The sequence below is a fragment of the Notamacropus eugenii genome, chromosome 6 (assembly GCF_028372415.1).
Source record: "Notamacropus eugenii isolate mMacEug1 chromosome 6, mMacEug1.pri_v2, whole genome shotgun sequence".
Taxonomy (NCBI): Eukaryota; Metazoa; Chordata; class Mammalia; order Diprotodontia; family Macropodidae; genus Notamacropus; species Notamacropus eugenii.
Genome location: NC_092877.1, coordinates 242726075 through 242736840, shown reverse-complemented (window position 1 = coordinate 242736840; position 10766 = coordinate 242726075). Strand labels below are relative to the sequence as shown.

General features: G+C 32.4%; 1 pseudogene; it reads left to right on the top strand.

Annotated features, from left to right (window-relative positions):
- The first annotated feature begins 474 nt into the window (after positions 1 to 474).
- Positions 475 to 1234, top strand: LOC140512291 (small ribosomal subunit protein mS40 pseudogene; annotated as a pseudogene).
- The last annotated feature ends 9532 nt before the right edge of the window (positions 1235 to 10766 follow it).

The window sequence follows — 10766 nt, the reverse complement described above, 5'->3', positions numbered from 1 at the left end:
GAATGGATGAATTAAGGGAGATAGTGTTCAGAAGCAAAACAGACTTTTAAGGAGAGAGAGGAGAGAGGGGAGAGAGAGACAGAGAGAAAGAGAGAGAGAGTGAGAGAGAGAGAGAGAGAGAGAGAGAGAGAGAGAGAGAAGGATACACAGGGGAAAAAGAGGATGTAAAGAAATACACAGTTAGTAGTCATAACCATGAATGTGAAAGAAATGAATTCATTTATAAATAGGAAGCAGATATCAGAATTAATTAAAAACCAGATTAAAAACAATATGCTCTTTTCAAGAAACACATTTGAAACAGACACTGAGTAAAAACAAGTCCTAGAGCAGGATCTATTGTGCTTCAACTGAAGTAAAACAAACAAACAAACAAACAAAATAACAGGGAGCAATCATGATCTCAGGCAAAACAAAAAAGCCAAAAAATCTAATTAAGAGATAAGCAACCTTTTCTCTTAGCAGTACACCAAGATGGCAACTTCTCTCCTAACTCTTCTGCTTAATTGGTTTTTAGGCCTCACACCTGTCATAGGTGTCCACTAGGTGCAGACTATTATCTGGACACTATGCACAAAAGATTCTCTTGAGGAAGAATTTTCATTCCTCTCTCCCTCTATCAGGATGCTCCCTGGAAATATCTGGGTATAGAAAAATTCCTGGCTAGATATGGCTCCTCTCAGTCTGACTTGACTATAGTTGAAATCACAAAGGTGGCATCCCACTACAGTGAATCTGTAAGACATGCCAATTGAGGGAACAAAGGTACTGGGAATCTTTACCCTATCTTCCAGGATCAGAAACTCCATGTGGACTTTAGCAAGGAGAAGGACTTCGAGCAATTAGTTTGTGCTCACATAGACGTCATCTTCCATGCCCCACACACAGGTGTCTGTATGAAGTAGCATAAGAAGTAGACAAAGGCTATCCTGAAGGCCAGAGACTATAGGTTTTGCAGTTGCCACATTCTGTTGGATACCACAGTTACAGGATACTGAATTCAACAACCCCAAATGACTCCTGCTGTAGTTGCAGGTACCTCTTAGTATCCACTGTAGGATTGCAGCAGCTACCCAAAGGAGAGCCGGCCCATATTTGACATATTTATCAAGGCCACCTTAAAGAAGAGAGTGGACCACCACCAGAGATGATGCCCATAGTTCCATCTCAAGCTAATATTCTCACTGAGGAAGAGGAATCTATAAGTGTCCAGAGTTTAAGACATGGATGTTAGAAAGTTCTGATGTTTAAACTGAACTGATCTTTATCTCTACCCTTTTTAGAAATGGATAGGATAATGACAAGTTCTGACCTAGAAGAAAAGAGAAAATAGGGAGAAAGCAAAAATAAAGCATATCTGAACAAATATTTTTTGTCAATTAATCATTTTGCTGTTCTCCCACTCCCCTCCCCCCATTATTTTAAGTTGTAAGGGTAAGGGGTGCCTAACTTGTCAAGTCAAACCTTTATAATAAAAAAAATTATTAAAAAGATAAGCAGGTAAATTACATTTTCCTAAAAGGTATGATAGACAATAAAGTAAAATGAGTCCTGTATGTGCTCCAAAACACATAGATTCCAAATTTTTAAAGAAAAATAAAATGAGTCACAGGAGGAATTAGTAAACTTACTAGGCAGTGATTCCTCAGCTCTCCCCTCTCAGCTGTATAAATCAAACAAAAGAAAATAAACAAGGTAGCTTTTTAGGAGATGAATAGAATATTAGCAAAGTTAAATATGATAGACTTCTGGAGAACACTGAATGAGAATACAAAGTAATGTATTTTTTTTCTTCTGTACATTGTACTTTCAGGGAAAAAAAGGCTATGAATTAGAGCATAAAATATCAAACATGCAGAAAAGTAAAAAAATAAAGACATCCTTTTCAGATCACAATTTCATTCATTCAATGGCTGTGAATACAGAGTTTAAAAATTAATTAGATACTAAATAATATAATCCTAAAGAATGAGTAGGTTAAAGAACAAATCATAGAAAAAATAAATGGCTTAATTAAAGAGAACTAAAACAATGAGAGAACACACCAAAGTTCATGGGAAGTAGCCAAAGCAATACTTCAAAGAACTTTTGCATCTCTAAATTTTTACATAAATAAAATAGAGAAAGAGTAGATCATTGAATTAAGCATACAACTAAAGAATGAGAAAAAGAATAAAGTAAAAATTTATAATTAAACATCAAATTTTAAATCCTGAAAATCAAAGGAGTGATTGATAAAACAGAAAGCAAGACAATCTTTGAAGTAACAAATATAACTAGATACTGGTTCTCTCTGAGAAAAAAACCCCACAATAAATACACAATACATGGTTAATTTGATTAACAATTATAAAAAAAAGAAAGAAAGAAAAGTGAATTACTTCTATCCAAAATGAAAATGGTGAATTTGTCCTCAATGAAAATGAAATTAAAGAAATTACTTAGAACTATTTAGCTCAATTATACGCCAATAAATCCAACAATCAAAGTGAAATGTATCAATATTTGCCAAAATATGAATATCCTAGAATTACAAAAGAGGAAGAAAAATGTTTAAAGATTCCTAAATTAGAAAAAAGAGAACTTGTACATGCCACCAGTGAGCTCTCTAAGAAAGCATCCCTGAGATCAGATGGATTTACAAATGAATTACACTAAGCATTTAAAGACAAAAAATAATTCCAAAATCAAAAAAATAGGTAAAGGAGAAACGCTATCAAATGCTTTCTTTAATGAAAATATGGTACTGACACCTAAACAAGGAAGAGCAAAATTGGAGAAATAAAACTATAGATCAATGTTTCTAGTGAATATCGATGAAAAACATTCTAATAAAATATTAGCAAGGATATTATAACAATGTATAAAAAAATCAAACATGACCAGAAAGGATTCATACAAAAAAATTCAGCGGTGCTTCAATATAATCAAACTATCAAAATAATTGGTCATATCAATAAGAACAGAAATTATATGATTATCTCAATAGATCCAGAGTAAGCTTTCGATAAAATACAACACTCTTTCCAAAAAAAAACGTGAGAAAACATGAATAAACGAAGCTTTCTTTTAAATAATAAGTAGTATATATCTAAAATTATTGGCAGTCATTATTTGTAATTGGGATTAGTTAGAAGTCTTCCCAGTAGGAACAGCGATGAAGCAAAGATTGTCACGAGTGTGATTTAACATTGTGCTAGAAATGCAAGCTATGGAACAAGAGAAGAAAAAATAAAGTTATTAAAAAAGATAATGGGGGGAAAATCACCATTTCCAGATTCTATGATAGGATACTTAGAGAATCCTGGAGATTTAAATACAAATTAGTTGAAACAACTAACAAATTTATCAAGGTGGCTGAATATAAAACAAGTCCACATAAATCATCAGCATTTTCATATAATAACAACAAAGTCCAGCATAAAGAGCTGGAGAGAGAAATTTTATGTAAAATAATTATAGACAATGAAACATACTTGGAAATCTAATTGACAAGACAAACTCAGGAACTACTTAAACACAAGTGCAAAATATTTTTCTTCCCAGAAATAGTCAGATTTAAATAACTGGAAAATATTCATTAATCACTGGTAAGATGAGTCAGTGTAAGGAAGAAATTATACTAAATTAATTGTTATTCCTTGTGATAATAAAATTACCAGGGACATTGTATAGAATTTGATGAAGAATAACAAAATTTACCTGTAAAAATAAAAGATCAAGAATATCAAGGGAATCACTGAAAAAAATGTGAAGGAAGGTGATTTAACAGTACTATATCTCAAATTGTATTGCATAACAGTAATCTTTAAAACAACTGAGTAATGGTTAAGAAACAAAGTGGTGGATCAATGCAACAGATTAGGCATACAATACATAGTAGTAAATGACCTTAGTAATCTTGTGTTTGAAAAACGCAAGGATCCAAGGTTTTGTGGCATGAACCCATTATCTGACAAAAATTGTTTGGAAAATTGGAAAGCAGTTTGGCACAAACTAAATAGGTATAGCCCAAGTCTCACACCACATAACAAGATGATCAAAATAGGTTCAAGACTTAGAAATAAAGTATAATATCATAACCAAATTAGGGAAGCAAAGAATATATTGCCCACCAGATCTATGGACAAGGGTAAAGTTTATGACCAAACAAAAGATAGATAGAATACGGTATTTAAAATGGATAATTTGCATTGCATTAAATTGTAAAAAAATGAGGGAAAAAGACGGTATTTTTGGGGAAATATATAGCAAATTTCTCTGTAAAGGCATAATTTTTCAAGTATATAGATAAATTAATGAAATTTATTAGAATATGAATTATTCTCCCATTAATAAATGGTCAGATGATATGACAAAACCATTTTTGGAAGAAATCAAAGCTATCTGTATTCAAATGAAAGGAATTCTCTAAATCACTACTGGCTAAATAAATGAAAATTAAGACATCTTTCAGGTACCACCTCATATTTATCAGACTGACTAATAAGATAGAAAAGTAAAATGGCAAATGTAGGGGATGTGGATAAATTGGGATGCTAATGCACCCTTGGGCAATTAAGTAGATAGAAAGATCAGACTGGAGTCAGGAAAACTCATTTCATGAGTTCAAATCTACCCCCAGACACTAACTAGCTGTTTTATCCCACACAAGTTACTTAATACTGTTTGGTTTAAGTTCCTCATCTATAAAATCAAGGATTTAGGAAACCACTGTAGTATCTCTCCCAAGAAAATCCAAAGTGGGGTCATGAAGAGTCAGACATGACTAAGAAAACACAACAACAAAACAATAAGTGTACTTTTGGTGGACTGATCCAATCATTTTGGAGAGCAATTTGGAACTCCTCTACAGAAATGTATTCTTTCACCCAGCAAGAGTGCTATGTGTATATTCCCAAAAGATCAAATATATAAATAAACCCACATAAATCATCAACATTTCTAAGTATTACTAACAAAGCCAACAGCAAGACATAGAGAAATCCCATTACATTAACTGCAGACATTATAAAATACTTGGTAGTCTACCTGCCAAAACAAACCCAAGTACCATAAAAAAAAATTACAAAATATTTTTCACACATATAAAGTAAGATCTAAATAACTGGGAAAAAAACATCAATTGTATGTGGATAGGTTGAGCTAATATAATAAAAATTTCAATTCTACCTAAATGACTTCACTTACTCAGTCACATACCAAACTATCAAAAAATATTTAAAGAGGTATTAAAAAATAACATTCATCTAGAAGAACAAAAGATGCAGAATACCAAAGGAATTAATGAAAATAAATGTTGGAGAAGGTGGCCTAACCATACCAGTTCTTTACATAAAGCAGCAATAATCAAAACTACTTGATGGTGGCTAAGAAATTGATTGATGGATCAGTGGAATAGGTTAGGTACATAAGATATAGTAATCAATGATTACAGTAATTTGCTATTTGATAGACCCAAAGACCCCAGTTTTTGGGATAAGAACTCAATATTTGACAAAAACTGCTGTGAAAACTCAAAAATAGTGTGGCAGAAACTGGGCATAGATCAGCACATTGTACCATACAACAAAATAAAGTTCAAATATGTACATGATTTAGATTTAGATATAAATTTAGATTTGGATATAAACTCTGATACCATAAACAAACTGCAAGAGGAAAGAGTAGTTTACTTCTCAGATATATGGAGAAAGGAAGAATATGTGACCACACAAGTTATAGAAAACATGATGAAATGCAAAATTGACAATTTTGATTACATTGAATTGAAAAGTTTTTGCACAAACAATGCCAATAGAACCAAGATTGGAATGAAAGGGGAAAAGTCATCATTTCCAAAATATATAGATAATTTAGTAAACTTCATAAGAATAGAAGTCATTCCCCAATTGGTAAATGGACAAAGGATATGAACAGGCCACTTTCAGATGAAGAGATTAAAGGTATCTATATCCTATGAATAAATGCTATAAATCAGTATTGATTAGAGAAATACAAATCAAAATAACTCTGAGGTACTACATTATACCTACCAGATTGGCTAACATCAGAAAACAGAAAAATGATCAATATTGGAGAAGATGTGGGAAAATTGGAACACTAATGCATTATTGGTAGAGTTGTGAACTGATCCAACCATTCTGGAGAGCAATTTGGAACTGTACCCAAAGGGCTATAAAAATGGTCATATCCATTGACTATGCAACACTACTTCTAGGCCTGTATCTCAAAGTGATCACAAAAAAAAATGGGAAAGGGACCCACATATACAAAACTATTGCAATTCTTTTTGGGGTGACCAAGAACTACAAATTGAGCATATGCCCACTAGTTGAGAAATGTCTAAACAAGTTGTGGTATGTGAATGTAATGCAATAATATTGTGCTATAAGAAATGAAGAGCAGGAAGACTTAAGAAAAAGCTGGAAAGTCTTGTATGAACTGATGCTGAGTAAAGTGAGCAGAATCACACTGTGTGATGATTGGCTTCGATAGACTCGTCTTTTCTCAGCAATGAAGGGACATAAGACATCTTCAAAAGACTCATGGTGGAAAATGTCATTCACATCCAGAGAAAGAACTAAGGACCCGGAATGGAGATTGAAGCATACTATTAGCTCTTTTTTGTTTTCTTTTGTTTTTTTCTCAGTCTCGTGATTCTTCCCGTTGGTTACAGTTCTTCTACACAACATGATTAATGTGAAAATATGTTTAATAAGATGTATATGTAGAGCCTATATCAAATTGCATGCTACATTGGGGAGGGAGGCCGAGAAAATTTAAAACTTATGGAAGTGAATGTTGAAAAGTAAAATTAAATAAATTTTAAAAAGCAAAAATGAAAACCTTCTGTAATAACTAAAATATTTATAGCAGCTTTTTTTATGGTAAAGATTTGGAAATTGAAAGGATATCTACTTATTGGGGAATGGCTGAAGAAGCTGTGATATAAGATTGTGAATAGGATACTATTGTGTTATAAGAAATGATGAGCAGGACACTTTCAGAAAATTCTTTAAACACTAACATAAATCAATGAAAAGTGAAGTGAGTACAGACAAAAAAACATTATACACAGTAACAGGAATGCTGTAGGGTGATCACCTGTGAATGATTTAGCTATTCTCAGCAATACAATAATAAAAGACAATTTTCAATGACTTATCATGAAGAAAAAATGCTGTCCATCTTCAGAAAAAGAACTGACTGTCTGAATGCACAACAAAGCTTAGTTCTTTCTAAATTTTCTGTATTATTGCACATTCTTTGTTCTCTTTGCAACATGACTACCATATTCTGTCAAAAAAGAATTAAAACAACACAAATAAAAGAAAAACCAATTAAAATAATGTCTATCATAATTTTAAATAAGAAAAGTTGAAAACAAAACATAAAACTTGCTAATTTTTGTGTGTTCTTTTATCTCCCTCCCTTTTATCTTCCTGCTTTTCTTCTTTTTCTTCTTTCTTCTTACTCTAGCTTTCCTTCCTTCCTTCTTTCCTCCCTTCATTTCTTCCTTTCTTTCTCCTTTTCTTCCTCTCTTCCTACTTTCTGAATATATACAAATTCTAAAATGAAATAAATAAAAGAAATAAAAACAAAATAGAAGAAACTCCAGTTCCTATTTCTTTGGAAATTTGGTCAGTCATTTTAGTCCCATCCAAGTGTTTGTGACCTCATTTGTGAATTTCTACAGGATAGATAATGCAGTGGTTTGGCATTTCCTTCTTTAGCTCATTTTTATAGATCAGAAAAGTGACTTACCCTCAGTCACATGGCTGGTAAGTATCTGAAGTCAGATTTGAACTCAGGAATATCAGTCCTCCTAACTCCAAGCCAATATTCTTTCCACTCTGCCACCTAGCTGCTCCATCTTCAGAAATATTCTATCCCAAATTATATTCTCATTCCAGCTAGAAGTAATTTTTCAATTATATATTTTAACTGCATGTGTGTACAATTTTTCAATTATATATTTTAACTGCATGTGTGTACAATGCTTGTTATCAGACACACAAAAGTATTTATTTTATTTATTTTCCCCTCCCTTTTTAAAAATAGTTCATTGAGGAAGTATAGACAATCACTATCAGTATCTCATATAAGTGAATACTTTTTTGTTTCTTTAGACTATTTGAAAGCTAAAAATGACTGAATATTACTTAGCTTTAACCTTCAACAAATATCCTTTTTAGGTGTTAAAATCCATCTATGTCAGGAGAATATTTGCCAATCTCTCTCCTTTGCATTTAATTATGATAACCTGAAAATGTGCAGCATTTTTGCTAATTGCAAAATTAGAAGTTTTCCTTCTCTATTACTGGAAGGAATATTATTAATTTTCCCTCCTCCTTTTCCCTATATTTCAGAGCTCTTTTATTGTCATATGTAGATTGTATAGGAGAGCAAAGGACAAATAAGATTATGTCACTGCTAATACATGAATAAACATGTGGAAGACAAATTCAAATAAAGAAAATGATGCACTAGAAAGTAATGTCATGCTCATTTTTTGTCTTACTACTAATAATGAGAAATGACACTCATAATATATTTGCAATAGGATGCATTTCATTATGAAGTTGGCAAAGATTAAGTACATCTATATTAACTGAGAATCCTTTCATTCCAAGTCTCTTAATGGAAGATTTAGTACTGCCTATATGCCCCACTGGCTAATCTCATAACTTTTTTCCATTATCCCCTCCCCCCAAGAAAAAAATAAAGAATTTAGAGAAAACAGTTATTACATATGAATTAATGTGTAATTCTATCAATTTTAGTTGAGAAATTAGCCTTAAACATAAAAAGCTCCAACTGGATTGATTTTTTCCTCCCTTTACAAGAAGTTATTTTAGCATGTGTAAGCATGGCTTCAATGACACAGATAAATCATTTTTGCTTCTCTGCAGGTTCATTGCAAATAAGAAAATGTCTGAGACTTGGTGAATCAAAACGGTTTCAACGTCTTTCTGTGATTTTAAAACTGAACAGATTTGTAGAACAGAATTCAATTTCAGATATATATATATATGTATATATATATGAAAGTTGCCACCAAAATGGTAATAAACAAACTGAGGATATGACATTATGTTTTATCTTTATATTGTATTAGAATGCCAATATTATATTCAAAAGTCATAAAAAGAAATAAAATTTTTAAAACATCAGTAAAAATTAACAAATAAAAAGAATCCCAGTTGCATATATCTTTTGAGTCAATGATCTCTTAACCTTTTATGAAGAGGTACGCTTTGAGTTTCCCAAAGCCCAGAAAATCAAAGCGGTAATACCGACTAAAGGTTTTTTTTGTTTGTTTGTTTTTTAGTCACATTCTCAAAAGGACCAATAGTATCAAGAAAGTGATGGTATGTGAATAAGGGAAGGTTCAGCTTTTAGTAAATTCATGAACTGAAGAGAAAAGGGAAAAATGTTTCTCCCCAGTGTGATTCACCATCAGTTTTAGAAGGGACTGAACTTAATCAAGAATAGGAAAACAAAAAACAAGAATCTGATCCAATAGGTAGTGTTGTAGAAACCCCCGATTTAGAGGATATAAAACTATTGTATCTCTTGTTTTTGTCTTTCTTAGATATCAGGACTTCATATAAGATAACTCAGTGATACAGTTAAAATGTAGAGTGAGGGAATGAAGTTGGTGCTCCCTTACTAGAACTCAGAAGTGACCAGACTAGAAGACTTGATCATATTGTAGATTTATATACAATGACCTCTGTGTCTAATTGTCCCTACCCCACACTGGTCAAATACATAAGGAAATTATATATGTGGGTTAATATCATCACATATTTGACCCTTAGAGAATTATGGATAATAATTTTCTGTATTACTGAATAATCTTATATAAGTATATATAATATAACATATATAATATAAGTATTTTACATATTATTCACATAGAAAGTGGTCATCCACGAAAATGCTTTGTGTGTAAGCCCTACTAGAAGTGTAACTAATGGCTTCCATTTTCTGAAAATTTTGCTGGTGGCTGGTTTTAAATGTGGAATGTCTTTTGTAAGTGTCCTTCCTAGATATCCCTGGTACCATACAAGTTATTTTAAGTATGAATGTTCACTGGTAGGCCTCATTTTAAATAATATTATGACATCAGTGGATGTCAATAGACTTTTCTTCCCAGAATTCTGGAGGTAAGTGGAGGATATGAAGATTCTCTTAAAAATGGAAAGCATTTAATCATGACCTGATTATTCTAGAAGATAGTAAAAAGGACACCTAGACATAGAGAACTTTTGTTTCTCCTTTCAGTCCTTCCAGCAACTGACTCAGGTTTTTAGCCCTTCTTTAAGGGTTGTCTGGAGTTCTTATGAATGATACAATAAATGGCCTTAGGAAAGCTATTGATTGATTGAAATACACATATCTGGAGGTTTTTTTTCTGACAATTTGCACATTCATATTCTTGTTAACAGGCTTTATATCCATTGTCCTTCATTTTACCCAATCTCTCTCTCTCTCTCTCTCTCTCTCTCTCTCTCTCTCTCTCTCTCTCTCTCTCTCTCTCTCTCTCTCTCTCTCTCTTTCTCTCTGTCTTTCTCTCTCTGTCTCTGTCTCTCTGTCTCTGTCTCTCTCTGCCTGTCTGTCTCTCTGTCTGTCTGTCTGTCTGTCTCCCTCTCTCTCTCTCTTTCCCTCTCCCATCTTCCATTGTATTTATCATAATGCTTACATAGCCTCAGATTGCTCACTGGGAAACACAAATCAGATATGCTCTTTTGTCCTTT